The sequence below is a fragment of the Magnolia sinica genome, chromosome 16 (assembly GCF_029962835.1).
Source record: "Magnolia sinica isolate HGM2019 chromosome 16, MsV1, whole genome shotgun sequence".
Taxonomy (NCBI): Eukaryota; Viridiplantae; Streptophyta; class Magnoliopsida; order Magnoliales; family Magnoliaceae; genus Magnolia; species Magnolia sinica.
In genome coordinates this window covers 69,431,667-69,453,763 of record NC_080588.1, presented here as the reverse complement: position 1 = coordinate 69,453,763, position 22,097 = coordinate 69,431,667, and the positions used below count along the sequence as shown (strand labels likewise).

At 39.0% G+C, this 22,097-nt stretch overlaps 1 non-coding gene across 1 annotated transcript; it reads right to left on the bottom strand.

The window, feature by feature from the left end:
- Positions 1–208: 208 nt before the first annotated feature.
- Positions 209–315, bottom strand: LOC131230150 (small nucleolar RNA R71). The gene has a single exon (XR_009163873.1). It is a non-coding gene; the product is annotated as a small nucleolar RNA R71 (small nucleolar RNA).
- Between the last annotated feature and the right edge of the window lie 21,782 nt (positions 316–22,097).

The window sequence follows — 22,097 nt, the reverse complement described above, 5'->3', positions numbered from 1 at the left end:
TCATCATGTGAAAGAATTCTTAGACATTTGCTCCACCTTTAAGTTCCAAAACTTTTCAGACGATTCGATCCGTTTGCGCCTTTTTCCTTTTTCTTTGAAGGATAAGGCGAAAGCATGGTTGAATTCTCTAGGAGTTGGGTCTATCACTACATGGGACCAACTGTCTAAGAAGTTCTTAAACAAGTTCTTCCCGGTTCACAAAACTAATGCTCTCCGTAGAGAAATTACAAATTTCACACAAAAAGAGGGTGAGCACTTTCATGAATGTTGGGAAAGATGGAAGGATTTACTTCTTAAATGTCCACACCATGGTTTTGAAAAGTGGCAACAGGTTCAATACTTCTATGACGGTCTGACACCCCAAAACCGTCGCATGGTTGACGCCACCAGTGGAGGGTCATTCATGACCAAAAGTGATGTTGAAGCGTGGAATTTCTTTGAAACCTTGTGTGAAAATTCCCAGCAATGGGACTACTCAAATAGAGGTGAAAGGAGTCCCCAACCACAGAAGAAAGGTGGTATATATGAGGTAGGAGTCACGCCAGATCTTTATGCCAAAATTGATAGCCTGACAAAGAAAGTGGATGCTTTAATGTTAAATAATGGACCTCCACAAACAACTCAAGTCGAGTCATGTGCCACATGTTCTAGTCTCGCCCATCCTACGCCGTCTTGTCCATCTAGTTCAGCATTTTCAGAATTTCTCCCTGAACAAGTACATGCTATGAACACCTTTCGGAGACCTGGGAATGATCCTTACTCAGACACCTACAATCCAGGGTGGGCTAGGCATCCAAATTTTTCTTGGGCAAAAGGACCACAACAAGGAGGACCATCTGAAAATCCTCCTATGCAACCTTACTCCCAAGTTGGCAGTCAACAACCTCAGCAGTTCTCACAGTATCAACAAGTGCCTCCACAATCTAGGAAACCATCTCTTGAGGACACACTCAATCTTTTTATGCAGAGTTCACTTCAATTTCAAAAAGACACCCAACATACCTTACTAGCTAACCAGCAGAGTTTACATGCAAATGCGCAATCTATTGCCAAGCTGGAAGTACAGTTGGGTCAACTTGCTGTCACATTGAGTGAGAGAGAGAAGGGCAAGTTCCCTAGTCAACCTGTGGTAAATCCAAAAGGACAGTATGAGATTGGCTCTAATTCAAACCAAGAACAATATCATGAGCAAGCCAAATCAATCATCACCCTTAGGTCCGGTAAACAGATCGAGAACAAAATAGATATGCCTAGGGAAGAATCAAAGTCCAATGCGGAAGATCAAAATGAAATGGAGAAACATACTAGTGCATCCAAAGTACAACAACACTCTGACTCTCCAGGAACCACTCATGTGCCATCTTATGTGCCTAAAGCACCTTTTCCCCAACGTCTGGCACCGGTTAAGAAAGGAAACAACTTTAATGAGATATTGGACATGTTTAAGCAAGTCCAAATCAACATTCCGTTGCTTGATGCGATCAAGCAAGTCCCTGCTTACGCTAAGTTTCTTAAAGATTTATGCACTCAAAAGCGTAAGATGAATGTTCATAAGAAGGTCTTCCTTGCAGAGCAACTCAGCTCCATGATTCAAAACAACACTCCTCCTAAATTTAGGGATCCAGGAGCTCCAACCATTTCTTGTGTCATAGGAGAGCATAAGGTTCAGAAAGCGTTGCTTGATTTAGGGGCCAGTGTTAATTTGTTACCATATTCGGTCTATGAGCAGCTAGGACTTGGTGAGTTGAAACCAACTAAAATAACACTCCAACTAGCTGATAGATCTGTCAAGGTGCCCCGTGGTGTTGTTGAGGATGTGCTAATCCAGGTTGACAAGTTTTATTTTCCAGTGGATTTCATCGTTCTAGATACTCAGCCTGTCCAGAATCCTACAAGTCAAATCCCGGTTATCTTAGGACGTCCATTCTTGGCCACATCCAATGCAATCATAAACTGTAGGAATGGAGTTATGAAGTTGTCCTTTGGTAACATGAAGATCAAGCTCAACGTTTTTAATGCTGGACAACAAATGTCAGACTCGGATGATATATTTGAAGTGCACATGATTGAGAGTCTAGTGCATGACTCTTTCCTTGAATCTTCCGATGACGCTCTTGAGACGTGTTTAGCACATTTTGGCAGAGATTTTGACATAGAAAGTTCCATCCAAGAAGTCAATGCATTGCTTGACTATAATCCAGATATGAATACAACAAAATGGAAAGCGAGAGTGGAACCTCTTCCACCATCTGAGTCTAAACTGGTCCCATCTATTGAGAAACCACCCAAAGTCGACCTTAAACAATTACCTGAAACTCTCAAGTATGCATTTTTAGGACATTCTGAAACCCTGCCTGTCATCATAGCTGCTAACCTTGATAAAGAACAGGAGGGTAAGCTGCTTAATGTTCTTAGAGAACATAAGGCAGCTATTGGGTGGACAATAGCGGACATAAAGGGAATAAGCCCCACGGTGTGTATGCATCGTATTCATCTTGAAGAAAACGCAAAAACATCACGAGAAATGCAAAGGAGGCTTAACCCTAACATGAAAGAGGTCATTCGAGCTGAGGTGCTAAAATTATTAGATGTTGGTATCATTTACCCCATTTCTGATAGCACATGGGTCAGTCCAGTTCAAGTTGTTCCTAAAAAGTCTGGGATTACGGTGAAAAAGAATGAGGATAATGAGTTAGTGCCGACTCGCATGACTACGGGTTGGCGAGTTTGTATTGATTACCGTAAACTGAACCTGGTCACAAGGAAGGATCACTTTCCTCTTCCTTTCATAGATCAGATGCTGGAGAGATTGGTAGGGCACAGCTATTATTGTTTCCTGAATGGTTATTCCGGGTATAATCAGATTCCCATTGCTCCCGAGGATAAAGAGAAAACCACATTTACATGTCCTTTTGGTACATATGCCAATCGGTGTATGCCATTTGGGTTGTGTAATGCACCTGCGACCTTCCAGCGATGCATGATGAGTATTTTTTCAGACATGGTTGAACGTTTCCTTGAGATTTTCATGGATGATTTTTCAGTTTTTTGCTCTTCATTTGATGAATGTTTATACCATCTATCTCTTGTCTTGGAAAGATGTAAAAAAACGAACCTAGTATTGAATTGGGAAAAGTGTCATTTTATGGTTCAAAAAGGGATTGTACTCGGGCATGTTATTTCAAGTAAAGGCATTGAAGTTGATAAAGCCAAGATTGATTTAATTTCTAGTCTTCCTCCACCCAGAACGGTTAAGGAGATTAGATCATTCTTAGGGCATGCGGGATTCTACAGGAGATTCATTAAGGATTTTAGCAAAATTTCTCGACCCTTATGCAATTTACTAGCTAAAGATGTTGCTTTAGTCCTTAATGATGAGTGTTGGCAAGCTTTTAATAAGTTGAAGCATTTACTGACTTCTGCTCCAATCATCCAACCACCTAATTGGAATTTACCTTTTGAGCTTATGTGTGATGCTTCGGATTATGCTGTTGGAGCCGTCCTAGGACAGAGATTGAACAAAATGCCTCATGTCATTTATTATGCTAGTAGGACTCTAAATGATGCACAGCTTAACTACTCTACCACTGAAAAAAAATTGTTGGCGGTGGTATTTGCTCTAGACAAATTCAAGTCGTATCTCATAGGATCAAAGGTTATAGTGTTCTCAGATCATGCAGCATTGAAATATCTTCTTTCTAAAAAAGACGCTAAACCTCGATTGATTCGGTGGATTCTCTTGCTACAAGAATTCGATATTGAAATTCGGGATAAAAAGGGTTCCGAAAATGTAGTAGCCGACCATTTTTCTAGACTTGTCTTAGAGTCCACAGTGGATCTTTTGCCAATGAATGAGTCTTTCCTTAATGAACAACTTCTAACTATTTCCCAATTACCTTGGTATGCAGACATTGTAAACTATCTTGTTACAGGTCAACTTCCTTCTTATTGGACTAAACAAGATAAATCCAAATTTCTTGCTGAGGTTAAACATTTCTTTTGGGATGACCCATACTTATTCAAAATTTATCCTGATCAGATTATTAGGAGATGTGTGCCTGAGAGTGAGTTTCATAGTATAATCTCCTTTTGTCATGATCATGCATGTGGCGGTCATTTTGGTTCAAAGAAAACAGCTGCGAAAGTCTTACAAAGTGGATTTTATTGGCCTACACTGTTTCGAGACACCCATGCCTTTTGTTCAACATGTGATAAATGCCAACGTACGGGTAATATTTCCCACAGGAACATGATGCCACTTACCAATATTCTCATTGTTGAAATATTTGATGTTTGGGGTATTGACTTCATGGGCCCATTTCCCCCGTCATTTGGTTATGTGTATATCCTTGTGGCCGTCGACTATGTCTCTAAGTGGATTGAAGCAGTGCCATGTAAAACGAATGATCACAGAGTTGTGGTCCGTTTCTTAAAAGAAAATATCTTTTCTCGTTTTGGCACTCCTCGAGCAATTATAAGTGATGGGGGTACTCATTTTTGCAACAAACCGTTTGAATCTTTAATGAAGAAATATTCCATCACTCATAAAGTTGCAACGCCATATCATCCACAAACAAGTGGTCAAGTTGAGGTGTCAAATCGGGAGATTAAACAAATTTTAGAGAAAACGGTTCGCCCCGATCGTAAGGATTGGTCGCAACGGTTGAATGATGCTCTTTGGGCATATCGTACGGCTTTCAAAACTCCGATTGGAATGTCTCCGTACAGGCTTGTATTTGGGAAAGCCTGTCACTTACCTGTGGAATTAGAACATCATGCGTATTGGGCCATCAAAACATTTAATTTCGATGTGCACAAGGCCGGATCACACCGAAAACTTCAACTCAATGAGTTGGAGGAAATTCGAAATGAGGCATATGAGAATGCAAAAATTTATAAGGAGCAGACAAAAATCTTCCATGACAAGTCGATTCTTCGCAAGACATTTGAACCGAACCAAAAAGTATTATTGTACAATTCCAGGCTACGCCTCTTTTCCTGGAAAACTACGTTCGCGGTGGTATGGTCCTTATCGAGTTGTAAAAGTATTTCCTCATGGAGCAGTTGAGATTCAAAATTTAACAGACGGGAATATCTTCAAAGTAAATGGTCAACGGCTGAAACCATATTTAGATAATTTGGTGAAAAAAGATGTGGAAGAAATTTATTTGGCGGACCCAGGATATCAAGATTGATTAGTTCATGGTTCATTCTTGTCTGGCTGAAGACGTTAAACTTAGCGCTCCTGGGAGGCAACCCATATTTTCATTTCATTTCATTTTCCTAGTTAGTTAATTCAATGTTTGTGGGTAACATTACTGCAAACCCTCACGAGACTACAACTCGTCCACTAGGGGTAACCTAGCGGTTTAAAGGCTTGTTGCATACGCTAAATGCAATCGAGAGCACCTGCGAAAGTGGTATAGATAGGATTTTATTTTTGCATTTTTATCATTTTGCTTTTGTTGATTTCTCTCTTATGCTGACTCGCTCTTACATGGATATTTTTTTAGAAAGCCTCTAGATTCTTTCATACATGTACTATTTGTCCATCACTCCTCTTTTATTTTCGTTGTCCCATATGCATTGCATGCTTATTTCTTTTACATTGAGGACAATGTAGATTTTAGGTTGGGGGTGGGCGATTAGATTACCTTATCAGTATTTTCTTAGTCTTGAGCACAAATTGTGGAAATTTTTAAATTTTTTTTAGAACTTCTTGTGCATTTGAAGTGATTGTGAAGGATAAGGGTGATTTTAACATTGCAAGGTACAGAATGTCAGTAATTTATAACTCTTGGATTCCGCCATCTGTTAGATTTCACAATTAAGTTTGAATTGTTAGCCCATAATTAGAACTTTTAAACATTGATTGAGTCATGATCTCACATATCACATCTCGGTTGCACATTAAGGTTCCGTTTCAACATTAAATGATTAACTTAGTAATCACTAAGCATGAAAGAAACCAGCCTGAAATTTTTAGTTTCGGTCTATAACTAAGAATTGTGAGAAGCGTAAGTCATATAATCTTCACCATAGGTTTGCTCCCTATAGATGAAGATTCGATTCCCCATGGTTGACATGAGAAAAGAGTTAGGAGTACAATCTTTACCATAGGTTTGCTCCCTATAGGTGAGGATTTGATTCCCTTCATTGGCGTTACTGTTCAAGAAAAAAATCAAAGGCTAGTAGAATGAAAAGTTAACCTATCAGGCAAGTGTTGATTTCAGTTGTCATGCATTCTGTTGTTAATTACTAAGGATATCATAAAATTGACAATTGGATCTCTTAATGATAGTAAGCCGAGATTACACTATACGCTCGTGAAACTCAATGTTTAGAATATTCTAATTAATGAATTAATATTTTGAAACTGATTATGAAGTTTATCGTGAGCGTGATTCCAGAAAGAAAAAAAAAATTTTGTGCACCGTTCATGAATCGTAGAATTCTCGCGCCACGACGATCTGTTCACAAGTCACTCGGGTTTACAGAAATTGTTGTGTATTTCTAAAATTATTTTTCGCATGTTTTGCTCGGGACTAGCAAAATGCTGGTTAGGGGTTGTGATGAATTTGGGAGTGCATAGGCCACAAAAACCGCTGAGATCGATCAGCGGGCGCTGACCCAATCCGTTTCTTGCTTACACAGCGTCCGCAAGGTGCGGACACTGATCTGCATTGTGGGCCCCACCCATCATCCAGTTCAATGATCCAAACCGTTCACTTATCTTAAGCTAGTGCAAGATCCTAACTGTTAAACGCAGGATGGACGGCGGAATAAAAGATCGTGTGGGCCACACCGATTTCACTCCAAAAACACTCCTTCCCGGATGGTTTTTCGTCCTGAAACCAATGGACGAAGTGGATTTTCCACTTGGCTTCAATAAATGGACCAACGTCCGAAACAGAGTCGACTTGCGGCTACTCTGTTTTGCAACAGGGAGCTGCGGCTGGATCTGTCGATCCAGGTGGGCCACGACAGCTGGCCGATGAAAAGATCCAATCCATCCATTATATTTGCCGTCCAAAAATGTCCCAGGTGACGTGAATTTTTGGGAAATAAAGCAAGGAAAGCTGAAGGTTCACGTATATTTTCTTAGCTGCGTAAACAGATTTACGCAGACAGTTTCTTGGCTATGCAAGGAAGCACCGCCTTTGGCACACATAACCGACTTTGGTTGCCTATAAAAGAGATAGAGAGAAGGCTGTAGAGGATGATCTTAGAGACGATGGATACAAGGCAGGAACGTGGAGTAGAGAGAGAGAGAGAGAGTGGAGGCTGGCCGACTCCATTCTTCCTTAATTTTCTTGGTTTTCTTTCTTTTTCTTTAAGATACTCAGCCTAATCATATCTATTTTAGGCTAAACCTCTTAGCTAGGGCTTAGAGGTGAAGCTTGTAGTGTGATGGGAGACCTTTTGCTTGTGCCTTTTGTTTAGATTAAACTGATGTTGAGTTTGGTTTAATTAAGGGAATATTTTTAGTTTTTAATGGTCTGTTGTGACTAAAATTACAATGGGTCTGCGATAGCTTTGAGCATGTTCCTTTCCTTTTCATGATTATGACGTCATGAAGCCCTGTTGTTCACCATCGTCTCCTAGGTATGGTCGGATGACGGTACCCTTCCTAACCTTCATAATCCTCTGATTGGTTGTTAATTATTTTAATTCTATTGTTTACTTTGTCTCCTAAGCATGGTTTGGTGATGGAATCCATTCTAATTCATATACCTTTCATCTCTTGAAAACTATATCAAAGGAAGTTCAGTTTGATTTTCATGGTTACACCCTTCAACTGGATGAAGATGGGACTCTAAATCCAGTTGAGTTCTTGAAGCAGGCATAAGATCTCCTTGATCTCTACAAGTGGATCCTCTGAATCCCTAGTTTCCTACCATTGATCTCTCTAAATTTAGATAAATATTTCACCATTACTCCTTAAATTTATTTGATTTAGATTTTGTCTTAGTCTAGTTCTAGTTCTACTTAGTTTCAGATAACGTACAGGTATTAGTCCCTTGGGATTCGACCTCGGTCTCACCGAGTTTATTACTACATCACAACCCTATACTTGGGGAGTGAACAGCCGGCATCTCTGATGTTCATCTATGCATCTTCATCTCTTGATTCCGACCATATACTTTATCTCCATCACCACCAGCGCCTCCATCTCTCTCTGCGGCACCCATTATCGTCGCAAGGAGATGGTCTCTTGGCAGATGCTAGTGGCATATGAGGATTTTAGTCCACCACCGACGTCCTTTACGTACAGCAACACCGTTGGCCATCTTGCACCATGATCACTACCATCTGATGATGGAGGCGGTCGGACGCTTGTTCATCTGTGGCAGCTAGGATTCCATCTCCCTCTTTTCAGTTGCCGCATGCAATTGGTTGAAAACGACTTGCTTTTTTGCCACTTATTTTAGGTTGAGAAATGACCTTAGATATATGGTCGGGTCAGCAGACCTGATTTCAATTCATTCGGATCCTGTACCCGAATGTGGGATCCACATTCAATCCCTATATTGGGCCTGATGCTCGTTCAAGAGCCCACTTCTAGTTATGGATCCTCCTAATCTCTGTAATGGGCCTGACACCTATTCAAGGCCCATTACATATACTCTGGGACATTATATTGGGTTTATTTTGTGACGAGTAGGCCTCATCAGTTGATTTGAGCATGGATAGTGGTTGGGCCCATTTCTTTGGAGCAAATGTTTACACATTAAATTCAGATCACGTTAATAAACATTCAGAATATGGGCTAATCCATTCATGTTGTAGATGCCCATGAATGGATCTACACATTTAATTGTTAAAAGTTGATGCTTCCTATCCATCATGTAAACGGTGTAGGCTAGATCTGCTTTACTCATTAGTGATAACCTGGCAATATGGAGTTTTGACCCAGCCCAACTGTAGGCCCACTACCCATCCTTAAAGGTCTTACATAGACCGTTGGATTACAGAGAACGGAACATATTCGTCCGTTTCTGTCCAAAGTTTCTCTATCCTCCAATGATCAATATTGACCATCTTGTGAGCCGTATCAAACTAATTTTAAGTATAATTCATTGAGGCATGATTATAATCGCAATCCTAAGTCTATATTTGTAGTTTTGGACTCGGTTGTGTTAACCACCATAGTGACCTCAATGGATGAAATTTTTTATAAGTACAAACTTGCAACATTGGGATTAAAAAGATTGCATACAATTGCGTTCACATTTTCATGCGTACGGTAACGAAAACACAGATGATTACTGTTTGCCAGTCACGTGAACGGGTGAAGTAAATGTTATAGGTAATGTAAAGCTGAAAGACTCATCTCATCCACAAGTGTTAAGTGTCTCAAATTAACATAATTGACATCACTTAGCTTCATGTTCAAGTAGATCACTTGATGTGATGGTTGGGCCCATCTTCATCTTCGATGATTCAGTTGATGCCTCCCTTAGCAACTAAATCAGCTATCTTTGCCTGATATTTGTTTACATTCATGAAATTGTTTTGTGAAATTATGAACTAACGTGAGTATACATGTATCTATTTTATTTCAGTCTCAATTCTAACTAATCAGAATCAAGTCCCTGCCCTAAATGGATCTAATTACGCTCAATGAAAGAACGCCATTAAAGTTGTACTGGGCTGTCTTCAATTAGATCTGGCCCTGATAACACTAGAACCGCCAGAACCATCTAATCATACCACTGAAGCTAAATACAATCGATGGGTTGCATGGTTTAGATCAAATGATACATTCCTGAAAGTAATTAAGTATTCGATTTCTGAATCTATGAAGGGAGCCATGCCTAAAACAGACAATGCCAAAAATTTCCTGACTGAAATGGGAAAACGATTCAAGAAATCTGATAAATCTGAAGTGGGCATCCTTCTTAATAAATTGACTCACTTATCCCATGATGGAAAAGTCAACATCTGTGAATACATCGTAAAGCAGATCGAGGTTGTTTCTAAGATTCGTGCTCTAGGGCTTATACTCACTGATGATCAATTATGATCAATTGGTTCATTTGATCATGAACAACTTACCTCCCCAATTTGGCACGTTCCTGTTAAACTATAACACTCTGAAGGACATGTGGTCATTGGATGAACTTATCACCCAGTGCGTCCAAGAAGAAGACAGGATCAGGCAGATGGTCAAAGTTCAAAATGTTAATATGGTGATCGCAGGTCATGGGCAAGGGCATGGGAATAAAGGTAAAGGGCAAAGGAAATAAGGTTCTAATAATGGATTCTCTGGCCCTCCATTTGGAAACCATGAGAATCAATCTAGAAATGGATCTAAATGCAAACGGGTTAAAGGTAAACCATGCTTCTTTTGCAAAAAGGCGGGTTATCTAAAGAAAGACTGCGACAGTTTTAAGAATTGACTCATAAAGAAGGTAATCATTCTGTTCTTGTCTGTTTTGAATCTAATCTGACCAATGTGTCAGCGGATTCCTGGTGGATAGATTCAGAAACTACTATTCACATATACACTTCTATGCAGGAATTATTACAGGCCAAGCCACTAACTGATGCAGAGCGCTCAATATACGTAGGCAATGGTGTCAAGGTTGACGTGGGGGCAATAAGAGTCTATAAGCTTAATTTAAAATCCGGTCATTTTTTGGATTTAGTAGATACATTTCGTGTGCCATCTATCAGGCGTAATTTAGTTTCAATTTCCTGTTTGGATAAGTTGGGATATTCATTTCACTTTGAAAATAAAAGTTTTAGTATTTACTTTAATTCAATTAAAGTAGGAATCGGCTCTATAGTAAACAACTTATACCAGTTAGACTTGATTGCCTCTCACGTCGATAATATTAATACCCTGCATGGAAAAAAATTGAGATCCAAGCGAAGGCTAGACTATGAGAATTCCTCCATGCTGTGGCCAGGCGACTATGCCATATATCTCGTGAGAGATTAGACAGGCTTGTGCAAGAAGAAATTTACATTCTCTAGACTTTTCTGACTATAAAGTATGCATTGATTGCACAAAAGGGAAACAGACTAGAACGAGAAAGAAAGGTGCAACTAGAAGTGTAGGTCTATTAGAGGTTATACATACAGATATCTGTGGACCATTCCCTAAAGCCTCATGGAGTGGCCACAAATATTTTGTTACCTTTATAGATGACTACTCTTGCTTTGGGTACCCATACCTTATTAATGAGAAATCAAATGCCCTGGATGCTTTTAAAATCTATAAGGCCAAAGTTGAAAAATCAGCTCGATAAAAGAATTAAAGTTGTCAGATCTGATCGTGGTGGTGAATACTATGGCAGATATGATGAATTAGGACGCAATCCAGGGCCATTCGCTAGATACCTATAGGATTGTGGCATTGTCGCTCAGTACACTATGCATGGTACTCCAAAGCAGAATGGTGTGGCCGAGAGACACAATCGCACTCTTATGGATATGGTGCGAAGCATTGTCAGCAACTCGACATTGCCAGAATCTTTGTGGAGTGATGCGATCAAAACCGTATTTCATATACTAAATAGGGTTCCTAGCAAAGCAGTAAGCAAAACTTCTTTTGAGTTGTGGAATGGGAGAAAACTAAGTCTCCGATATCTATATGTTTGAGGTTGTACTGCTGAGGTCAAAATTTATAACTCGCATGAAAAGAAGCTTGATCCTAGAACTGTAAGTTGTTTCTTCATTGGATACCCAGAAAGATCAAAAGGCTATAGATTCTACTGTCCTTTCCACTCTATCAGGATTATTAAGACTGAGAATGTTAGATTCATTGAGGACACTGAAAACAGTGGGAGCACGAACATAAGAAATTTTGTATTTGAGGAACAAAGGACTGTGACTCCAGTAATAGTCGCTTCAAATCACGTGGGTATTACTGATGCAGCCGATTCTATAGTCATTACAGAACACTACGTAGAACCTCATATACAAACCACTAATGAGAAAAATCAAGATCAGACCCAACAAGCTGAATCATTGAGAAGATCTGAAAGAGAGAGAAGGCTTGTAAATCGAGACGATTACATCGTATACTTACAGAAGCATGACTGTGATATAGGGGTAGAAAATGATCATGAATCCTTTACACAAGTCAAATAAAGTGCTGATCCTTCTCGTTGGTTAGATGTCATGAAAGATGAGTTGAAATCTATGCGGGACAATAAATTATGAGATCTTGTAGAGTTACCCACTGGAATAAGGCCGATTGGTTGTAAATGGATATTTAAAACTAAAAGGGACTTCAAGGATAATGTTGAAAGATATAAAGTAAGACTTGTTGCCAAGGATTTTAACCAACGTGAGGGCATTGACTTTAAGGAGACTTTCTCATCAGTATCTAAGAAAGACTCATTCAGAATTATAATGGCCCTTGTAGCTCATATAAATTTAGAGTTATATCAGATGGATGTAAAGACTACATTTCTCAATGAGGATCTGAATGAGAATGTACACATGTTGCAGCCCGAAGGTTTTGTAGCTAGAAGCTCAGAACACTTGGTTTGCAAACTAAAGAAATCCATCTATGGGTTAAAACAAGCACCGTGACAGTGGTACCTTAAGTTTTATGAAGTAATTTCCTCATATGGATTTGTAGAAAACACTGCAGATATATGCATATACATTAAAACCAGTGGGAGTAAGTTCGTTATGATGATTTTATATGTTGATGACATTCTATTAGCTAGTAGTGATACAAGGATGTTGAGCGACATTAAGAAATTCTTATCTTAAAGATTTGAAATGAAAGACCATGGTGAAGCTTTTTATGTCATCGCCATTGAGATTCGCCATGACAGAATACTTAGACTGCTCAGCCTGTCACAGAGGGCCTATATTACTAGGGTACTCGAAAGATATGGCATACAAAATTATGCTTTAGGAAAGTTATCCATTGTAAATGAGACAAATTTGGCCTATTTCAGTGTCCAAAGAATGATTTGGAAAAGAATCAAATGAACGAATTTTCATACGCATCAGTAGTAGGGAGTATCATGTATGCTTAAGTTTATACGCGACTGGACATTGCCTTTGTCATTGAAATGTTGGAAAGATACTTATCTAATCCAGGAATGCAACATTGGATAGCTGCAAAGAAAATATTATGGTATCTTTAAAGAACGAATGACTTCGGACTCACTTACAGAAGATCTGACCAGTTGGAGTTGATCGGATATTCAGATGCAGACTTCGCAGGCTGTGTTGATACTAAGAAGTCTACTTCAGGATACATCTTCAAGATGGTGGGAGGAGCTGTGTCGTGGAAAAGCGTGAAACAGTCTACCACAGCCTTATCCACTATGGAAGCTGAATTTATTTTTTGTCATGAGGTATCTAATCAAGCACTATGGTTACAGAGTTTCTTCTCAGGTTTACGGGTACTGGAGCATATCCCGAAACCATTGAGAATATTTTACGATAATTCAGCTGTTATTTCCTTCTCTAGTAACAACAAGCATTCGTCAAGGTCGAGGCATATCGATATCAAGTATCTTGTTATAAAGGAAATATTTCAGAATCATCAAGTGTCCGTGGAATTCATCGGCACTAAGCAGATGATTGTAGATCCGCTCACTAAAGGGCTCCCTATCAAGCCATTTCAGGAACATGTGACATCCATGGGAGTCATTAATCCCACAGATGTTTTCAGTTAGTGGGAGTTGAGCATATTTTGATTTTCACAAACATTTAGAAATCTCATTTTTATGCATTTTATTTTTGGATGATTTTGACATAAAGATTTATTTCTGCTTCTCTATATATGTGTGCAAAATTTGAGTAAGTAGAACTACAGTCGTGTCTTGTTGGAGACATGTAAAAGCTTCGGGATCTTTTAAGGATAGGCACATATCATCACACTAAAGTGTGTAATCCTTATACCACATTCTTAGTTCCTAATCTATGTCGGTAATATTAAAAGTACTTGTGATCATGTTTAGCCTCACTTCGCCTAAATTAAATGATGTGACGACTACCGCGTTTCGATACTGACAGTCTTAATGGACCAGATTGAATAGCATTACTCATATAGTCCAACAATTATATTGGTTAACCATTTGGATGTTTTCTTAAAATATCAAAACTTGTTTTCTTTTTTCTTTTTTAAAATTATTCTGTATGACAATCATTGACGTTGCTCAATGAGGCCCAAGTAGGAGAATGTAAGAACTCAATTTGGTGGGCCTTACTGATCAACGGTCTGGATTGTCATTCAGTTGGACTGAATGATTGAGTAGACCAGTGGGCCCCACTTTAGGTGATCTGCTGCGCAACTCTGATTGTGCAACAATGAGTGTTAGGGATGGAATGCTATAGCTGTTTACGCAGACAACAATTTGAGTCGAATTAGGACACATCAATGTGGAGCATGGGAGAGAGAGTTTTGATGGGTTTCAAACTCTCTCTCCATAGTCTCTATATAAGAGAGCTGGGTCCCCGATCCTACACTACGGCAGAATTCGAGTCCCATCTACTGTGCTGCAGAAAGGGTGTGAAGGAGAGGAAGATCCTAGCTGTACTCTGGTATTCTGATTAATAGCGTCTCAACTTGGTAAGCCATCCCAATCGTTTGATCTCTATGTCCTATGCACAATCAGATTCTGGTGATTTCCACATTAAGCAATTCAACAGTCTCAATTGTTCAAAAAATTGGAGTGTAGCTTACATCCAAATGTAAATGCTGTTTTGGCATTGTCAATCTTAGTGGCAGTGAGGCTGTATTCCAGAGTGGAGTAGAGGACCTGAATTACTTGTTCTGACATAGTTTTCTAGCCGCAAGGTAGGGTGTTAATGGATTGGCTACTCCCCATGCCACCAGCCTGGTGGCTGGTGGTCAGTGCTCTATGTCCACCATAATGTATGTGTTTCATCCATTTTTACAGATCCAAAAATGAGAGGGATATAAATCTCAGGTGGACCATAATAGTGATTTTTTTTAACACACACCCCCACACACGCATGCTGTAGTGGAATTTCACCACCTACGGGTACTCGAACCCTTAACCCGGTGTTGAAACTCCTGAGAGTCTACCACCTGAGTAAGAGTAAGGACCCAACCATAATAGTGATTGGATATCCACAATTAAAATTCTCCTAAGGCCCATTGTACTGTTTATTTGACATCCAATCCGTTGATTAGGTCATATAGATTCAGATGAAGGCAAAAAACAAAGATCGGCTTAATCCAAAACTTTTATGGTGTTCACACCCAAGTATAGGGTTGTGATGTAGTAATAAACTCGATAAGACCGAGGTCGAATCCAAAGGGACTGAACCTTGTACATAATCTGAATATAACTTGAACTATAACTATGATAAGATGAAATCTAAATCAGGTAAAAGGAAGGAAATAATTGTGAATAGATTAATTAAAAACTAATAAAAATAAAGGTGAGAAATAGGGTGCCAAGGATCCACTTGTAGCATTTAGAAGCTACCTTGCATAATTCAAGGACACAACTGGAATCAGAGTCCTATCTTATCCAATTGGTAAGAAGAGATTTATCAGATCTCTGAACTTCTCATGGATCTAATCATTAATGGATAAGATTAGTGAAGATTTGGAAGTGATTCCGTCACCTAACCATGCCCAGGAGACGATGACAAATAACAGCAATTTACCAATCTCACAGCCAATCATAAGAGAATTGTGAAGGTTATGAAGGAATCCATTACCCTACCATGCCCATGAGACAATGGTGAACAACGGGTCTTACTAATTTCACAATCTCAATAATGAAAAGAACATACTTAAAGCTATCGCAGATCCATTGTAATTTAAGTCACAACAAACCATTAAAAACTAAAAGCATACCTTTATAGTCAAACTAATCCAAAAGAGTTCAATAAACATGAATCAAAGCAAAGCAACCATCCTAATCACGCTATAAGTTTCACCTCTTAGCCCTAGCTAAGAGGTTTAGCCTGTCATAGACATGCTAAAAACTCTTAAAAGCAAGAAGGAAGAAAACTAAATGAGAAAAGGAAGAAAAACTCCTTAAAGATCACCGCCTCCACGCCATCTCTCTCCCGCTCCTCTTCTCTTTGCTCTTTCTCCCACGTGCATGGCCTCCACGGCTGCCCTAGATGGTGGATTCCCATAGTGATGTTTTATTGAAAATCCACCCCGCTCATTGCATTCCTGATGAAATTTCAGTTGGAAAGGAGTAGTTTTGGTCGAGTTTTGGTGCGGTCCACTTTATAAAATCAACTCACCATTTATCCTTCATTTGATTGCGATTTACACGTTTGTGCACGCATGGGAGCAGAAGGACACCTAGGCGAGGGTCAAGCCCCCCTTCTGGACGCAATGGATGGTCCAGATCTTGCAAAGGGATGATGGGTGGAGCCCACTAGTGAAAAATGGATGGACAGCGTAAAGACGTTCTCCGTTCTTGCACAGAGGAAAGAGAGGAGACGAGTCAGCTTATGTTGATCGGACTCTCCGGTCCGGTGCACTGCAAGTGCATGCACGTGCACTGTTTGCACGCCTAACCCTATGTGGGGTCCACTATGATGCCTGTGAGAAATCTACTCCGTCCATTTGCTTTGTCATCCCATTTAAGGTGTTAAGAACAAAATTGGGGCATATCCAGATGTCAGGTGGGCCCCAAATCTCTGATATGTGGACTGATCTGTCTATTGGGCCACTTTTAGAGGGATCCAATGGCTGAAAATTAACATATACGGTTCATTTATGGTCCTCAGGCCATATATGAAGTTTCAAGTAGAACAGATGGTGGAAACCTTGTGATCTTGCATTCTGGCCGACTTTCAGGCCACTTGAGCTTCAGTTTCTCGATTTTCTCAGATCTCTGGTATATAAATCCGTCGATCTTGGTCCCCTAGGGTCCGTCCCTTGCCTTGGTGACTCATGAGCATTAAATCTATGCTTTTAGCATCCCATTTCAATATAAGCTCGTAAATACACCTTACATCACAAACACGATTAAATCGGGCCGTTAAACAGTACCATGTTTGTAAATCCAGGAAATAACTGGAGTCTGATATGCAATATTTGACCCTCAACATATGGCTCCCAAAATTTTTTTAATGGTCGACATTCATTCAACATTATTTCCTATAACGCGGTCCACTTGAGATTGGGATATTCCTCATTTTTTGTCACATACCATAAAATGATCTAAAAAAATAGATGGACGGCGTGGATGAAACATATACATCATGGTGGGGCCACAGAGCACCGACCACCAGCCATTGGGTGGTGGTAGGGGAGTAGCCAATCCGTTTCTGTCTATCGTCGGCATATTTTTGCCTTTTGTCAGAAGGTATTGGTAATTCAAGAGGATTCATCTAGATTCGAAATGACCCGATTTTAAGGTATCGTGAATAACGGTGCACGAACAATGTACACCTGCAAGATGTAACATCTTCTGAGAAGTGTATGGATACATGTTCTTCTCCGGAGGTTAGCAATTCAAACAGAGATCTTCAATCAGGTAAAATCCTTCTACTAAGCAATTCAAATGGAGATATTTAGTAAGGAAATTCCCTTTTACTATTGGAATGGATTCTTCGACTTGGTTTCATCTTCTTGAGGGTGTGAGTCATTCATCTATTGTTGATGTCTTAAATATGTCAATAACAAGGTCTATTGATGTCATTAATAGACCACTCAATGCCAACAAGAAGAGATCGATGCCATCGATAGATACTCGATCATATCAAAAAAATCTAGAAAATCCATGTTAGTTGCTGGAACGTTTTAGTGTTGTTACTCGATGACATCGAAGGAGTTTGATGCCATCAATAAATTCTCGATGGGGTGTCAATGCCATCGAAGGTCTCAACGAAAATGTGCACAAAATTACATAAGTGTGCAAGTTGTTTCCTATTACAATTGTAACACTATATATAAATTGTTAAATGTGAAGGAAACGATAAAAGATGAATATCAAGCATGTATACTGTTGAACTCTTTTCTAACATCATATGATTCATTCTCATTGAGAAAGAAAAACAGTGACGTAGGTGCTTTTACAGATGCACTAGTTACGAGGGGGAGAAATTCTGAGCAGTACAGTGGATTTTCACTATCAAAGTCCAAATTCATAGGCAAGAGCAAGGGCAAATTGAAGTATTAGAATTGTACCATGACCGGGCACATGAAGAAGGATTGTCATAATCAAGTTGAGAAAGGAGAATTTAGAGGGTTCTTCCAGGGAGGCCAACATTGAGGAATCCAGTGAGGAGGCAAGTGGTAGTGACATGCTGACTATATCAAAATTCGGGTATTATGACGATGAATGGATTTTAGATACGGAGGCTTTATATCACATGGCGCCTCATAGGAGTTGGTTCATCAGTTACAGTAAGTGCAATTGTGGCCAAGTATTTATAAATAATGATAATGCCTATAAAGTGGTTGGTGTTCGATCAATGTGCATCAAAATATTTGATGGTATGGAGCATATCTTGACCAAAGTGAGATATGTTCCTGATTTGAGGAAGAATTTGATATCTCTAGAAGCACTCGAGGCACTAAGGAACAAATTCATCGGGTTTGATCGTGTCCTTAAAGTTTCAAAGGGGGCACTTATAGTCATGAAGGTACATATGAATGGAAACCTTTATTGGTTGCTCAGGAGTACTTCATCGAGTGGAGTTGTAACGTCTGTAGCAGATTCCATGTCTACATGTATGTGGCATGTGCGTTTGGGCCACATGAGCGAGCGGGGCGTGAATGTACTTTCTGACTGTTGTTTAATTTTAATTTTTAAAAGTATTGATTTTAGTATATGCGAGCATTATATATATGGTAAACAATCGAGATTGTCTTTTAAATCTAGAAAATATTTTTGCAAAGGTATTTTAGATTATTTGCATTCTGATGTATGGGGGCCAACACCCATAGTTTTTAGTGGAGGGTCATCATGGTTTGTTACGTTCATTGACAACTATTTCAGAAAAGTGAGAATTTATTTTATGAAAAATAAATCTAAGGTTTTCACCAACTTCAAACAATAGAAGCCGATGGTGGAAAAACAGTCAATGTGAAAAGTGAAAGAGTTGAGGATAAATAAATGTGGGGAATTCACTTGTAGGGAATTCAATCGATATTGTAAGGATGAAGAAATCATGATGCACAACATAGTGTGGCACACACTAGAGTAAAACAGTGTCACTGATCTGATAAATCAGACTCTCTTGGATAGGGCCCGATGCATGATCAATTATTCTAGTTAGGGTAAGGAATTGTGGAATGAGGTCATTAACATGGCTTGTTACTTAGTAAATCGATCCTTTTCTACAACCATTGAATGTAAAATTTTAAAAGAAGTATGGAGTGGTCAGTAGGTAGAGTACTCGAGACTATTTGTATTTAGTTACGATGCTTACTCTCATGTATCGTCAATTGAGAGAGATAAGCTGGACTAAAGGGTTAAAAAGTCTATCTTTGTCAGATATGGTTATATGAAAAATCATCCTTAGCCATGATGTTAAATTCGATAAAGGATCCATGTTCTATAAGAATGAGCACAAGGAAGCCGAAAGGTTGGTTGTGGACGTTCAATTAGACATATATGAGACACAGATTGATACTGAGATATAAACAGAGATATAAGAGAATGTGGCGCAACCATATGTGAGAAGGAATCTGTTAAGGGATTGTAGGTTACTTTCTGACTATTGTTTAATTTCAGTTTTTAAAAGTATTGATTTTAGTATATGCGAGCATTATATATATGGTAAACAATCGAGATTGTCTTTTAAATCTAGAAAACATTTTTACAAAGGCATTTTAGATTATGTGCATTCTGATGTATGGGGGTCGACACCCATAGTTTCTGGTGGAGGGTGGTCATGGTTTGTCACGTTCATTAACAACTATTTCAGAAAACTGTGAGTTTATTTTATGAAAAATAAATCTAAGGTTTTCACTAACTTCAAACAATGGAAGACGATGGTAGAAAAACAGTGACGGTGAAAAGTGAAAGAGTTGAGGATAGATAAATGTGGGGAATTCACTTCTGGGGAATTCAATCGATATTGTAAGGATGAAGAAATCGTGATTCACAACACAGTGTGGCACACACTAGAGTAAAACAGTGGCACTAAGCTGATAAATCGGACACTCTTGGATTGGGCCCGATGCATGATCAATTATTCTAGTTAGGGTAAGGAATTGTGGAATGAGGTCATTAATACGGCTTGTTACTTGGTAAATCGATCCTTTTCTACAACCATTGAATGTAAAATTTTAAAAGAAGTATGGAGTGGTCAATAGGTAGAGTACTCGAGACTATTTATATTTAGTTACGATGCTTACTCTCATGTATCGTCAATTGAGAGAGATAAGCTGGACTAAAGGGTTAAAAAGTATATCTTTGTCGGATATGGTAATGGTGCAAAGGGGTACAGGCTATATAACCTGGTTATATGGAAAATCATCCTTAGCGATGATGTTAAATTCGATAAAGGATCCGTGTTCTATAAGGATGAGCACAAGGAAGCTGAAAGGTTGGTTGCGGACGTTCAATTAAACATATATGAGACACAGGCTGATACTGAGACGTAAACAGAGATACAAGAGAATGTGGCACAACCATATGTGAGAAGGAATCTGCTGAGGGATCGTAGGTTACTTTCTAACTGTTGTTTAATTTCAGTTTTTAAAAGTATTGATTTTAGTATATGCGAGCATTATATATATGGTAAACAATCGAGATTGTCTTTTAAATCTAGAAAACATTTTTGCAAAGGCGTTTTAGATTATGTGCATTCTGATGTATGGGAGCTGACACCTATAGTTTCTGGTGGAGGGTCGTCATGGTTTATCACGTTCATTGACAACTATTTCAGAAAAGTGTGAGTTTATTTTATGAAAAATAAATTTGAGGTTTTCACCAATTTTAAACAATGGAAGGTGATGGTGGAAAAACAGTCAAGGTGAAAAGTGAAAGAGTTGAGGATAGATAAATGTAGAGAATTCACTTCTGGAGAATTCAATCGATATTGTAAGGATGAAGAAATTGTGATGCACAATACAGTGTGGCACACACCAGAGTAAAACAGTGTCACTGAGCTGATAAATCAAACACTTTTGGAGAGGGCCCGATGCATGATCAGTTATTCTAGTTAGGGTAAGGAATTGTAGAATGAGTCATTAACATGACTTGTTACTTGGTAAATCGATCATTTTCTACAATAATTGAATGTAAAATTTTAAAAGAAGTATGGAGTAGTCAGTAGGTAGACTACTCGAGACTGTTCGTATTTAGTTACAATGCTTACTCTCATGTATCGTCAATTGAGAGAGATAAGTTGGACTAAAGGGTTAAAAAGTATATCTTTGTCGGATATGGTAATGGTGTGAAGGGGTACAGGCTATATAACTGGGTTATATGGAAAATCATCCTTTGTCATGATGTTAAATTCGATAAAGGATCTGTGTTCTATAAGGATGAGCACAAGGAAGCCGAAAGGTTGGTTGTGGACGTTCAATTAGACATATATAAGACACCGCCTGATACTGATACATAGACAGAGATATAAGAGATTGTGGAGTAGCCATATGTGAGAAGGAATCTGCTGAGGGATCGTAGGTTACCGGCGAGATACATGGATGACCTCATTATGGATGAGATGGATCTATTTACTTTTCAAGATACTCTTGACGATATAAATGTCAAAAAGTGGAAAGCAACAATGCATGATGAGATGGATTCCCGTTATAAGAACGAGACGTAGGAGATGGTGGAGATTCCTGTCGGCCAAAAATCGATCGGGTGCAAGTGGATCTTTAAGAAGAAATATGATGGTACAAGGCAAGGTTGGTAGTGAAGGGAAATGCTTAAAGAGAAGGTGTGGACTTCATTGAGATATTCACGCCAATAGTAAAATAAGTATATATCAGATTCGTATTGGTACTGGTTGCTTAATACAATCTCGAGTTGAAATAGATGGAAGTGAAGACTGTCTTTCTGTATAGGGAATTCGAAGGGTATATTTACATGAAGCAACCAAAAGATTTCAAAACACAAGTGGCAGAGAGCAAAGTTTATAGATTAAAGAGGTCATTATATGACCTGTAACAGTTATTTAGGCAGTGGTATACAAAATTTAATTCTTTCATG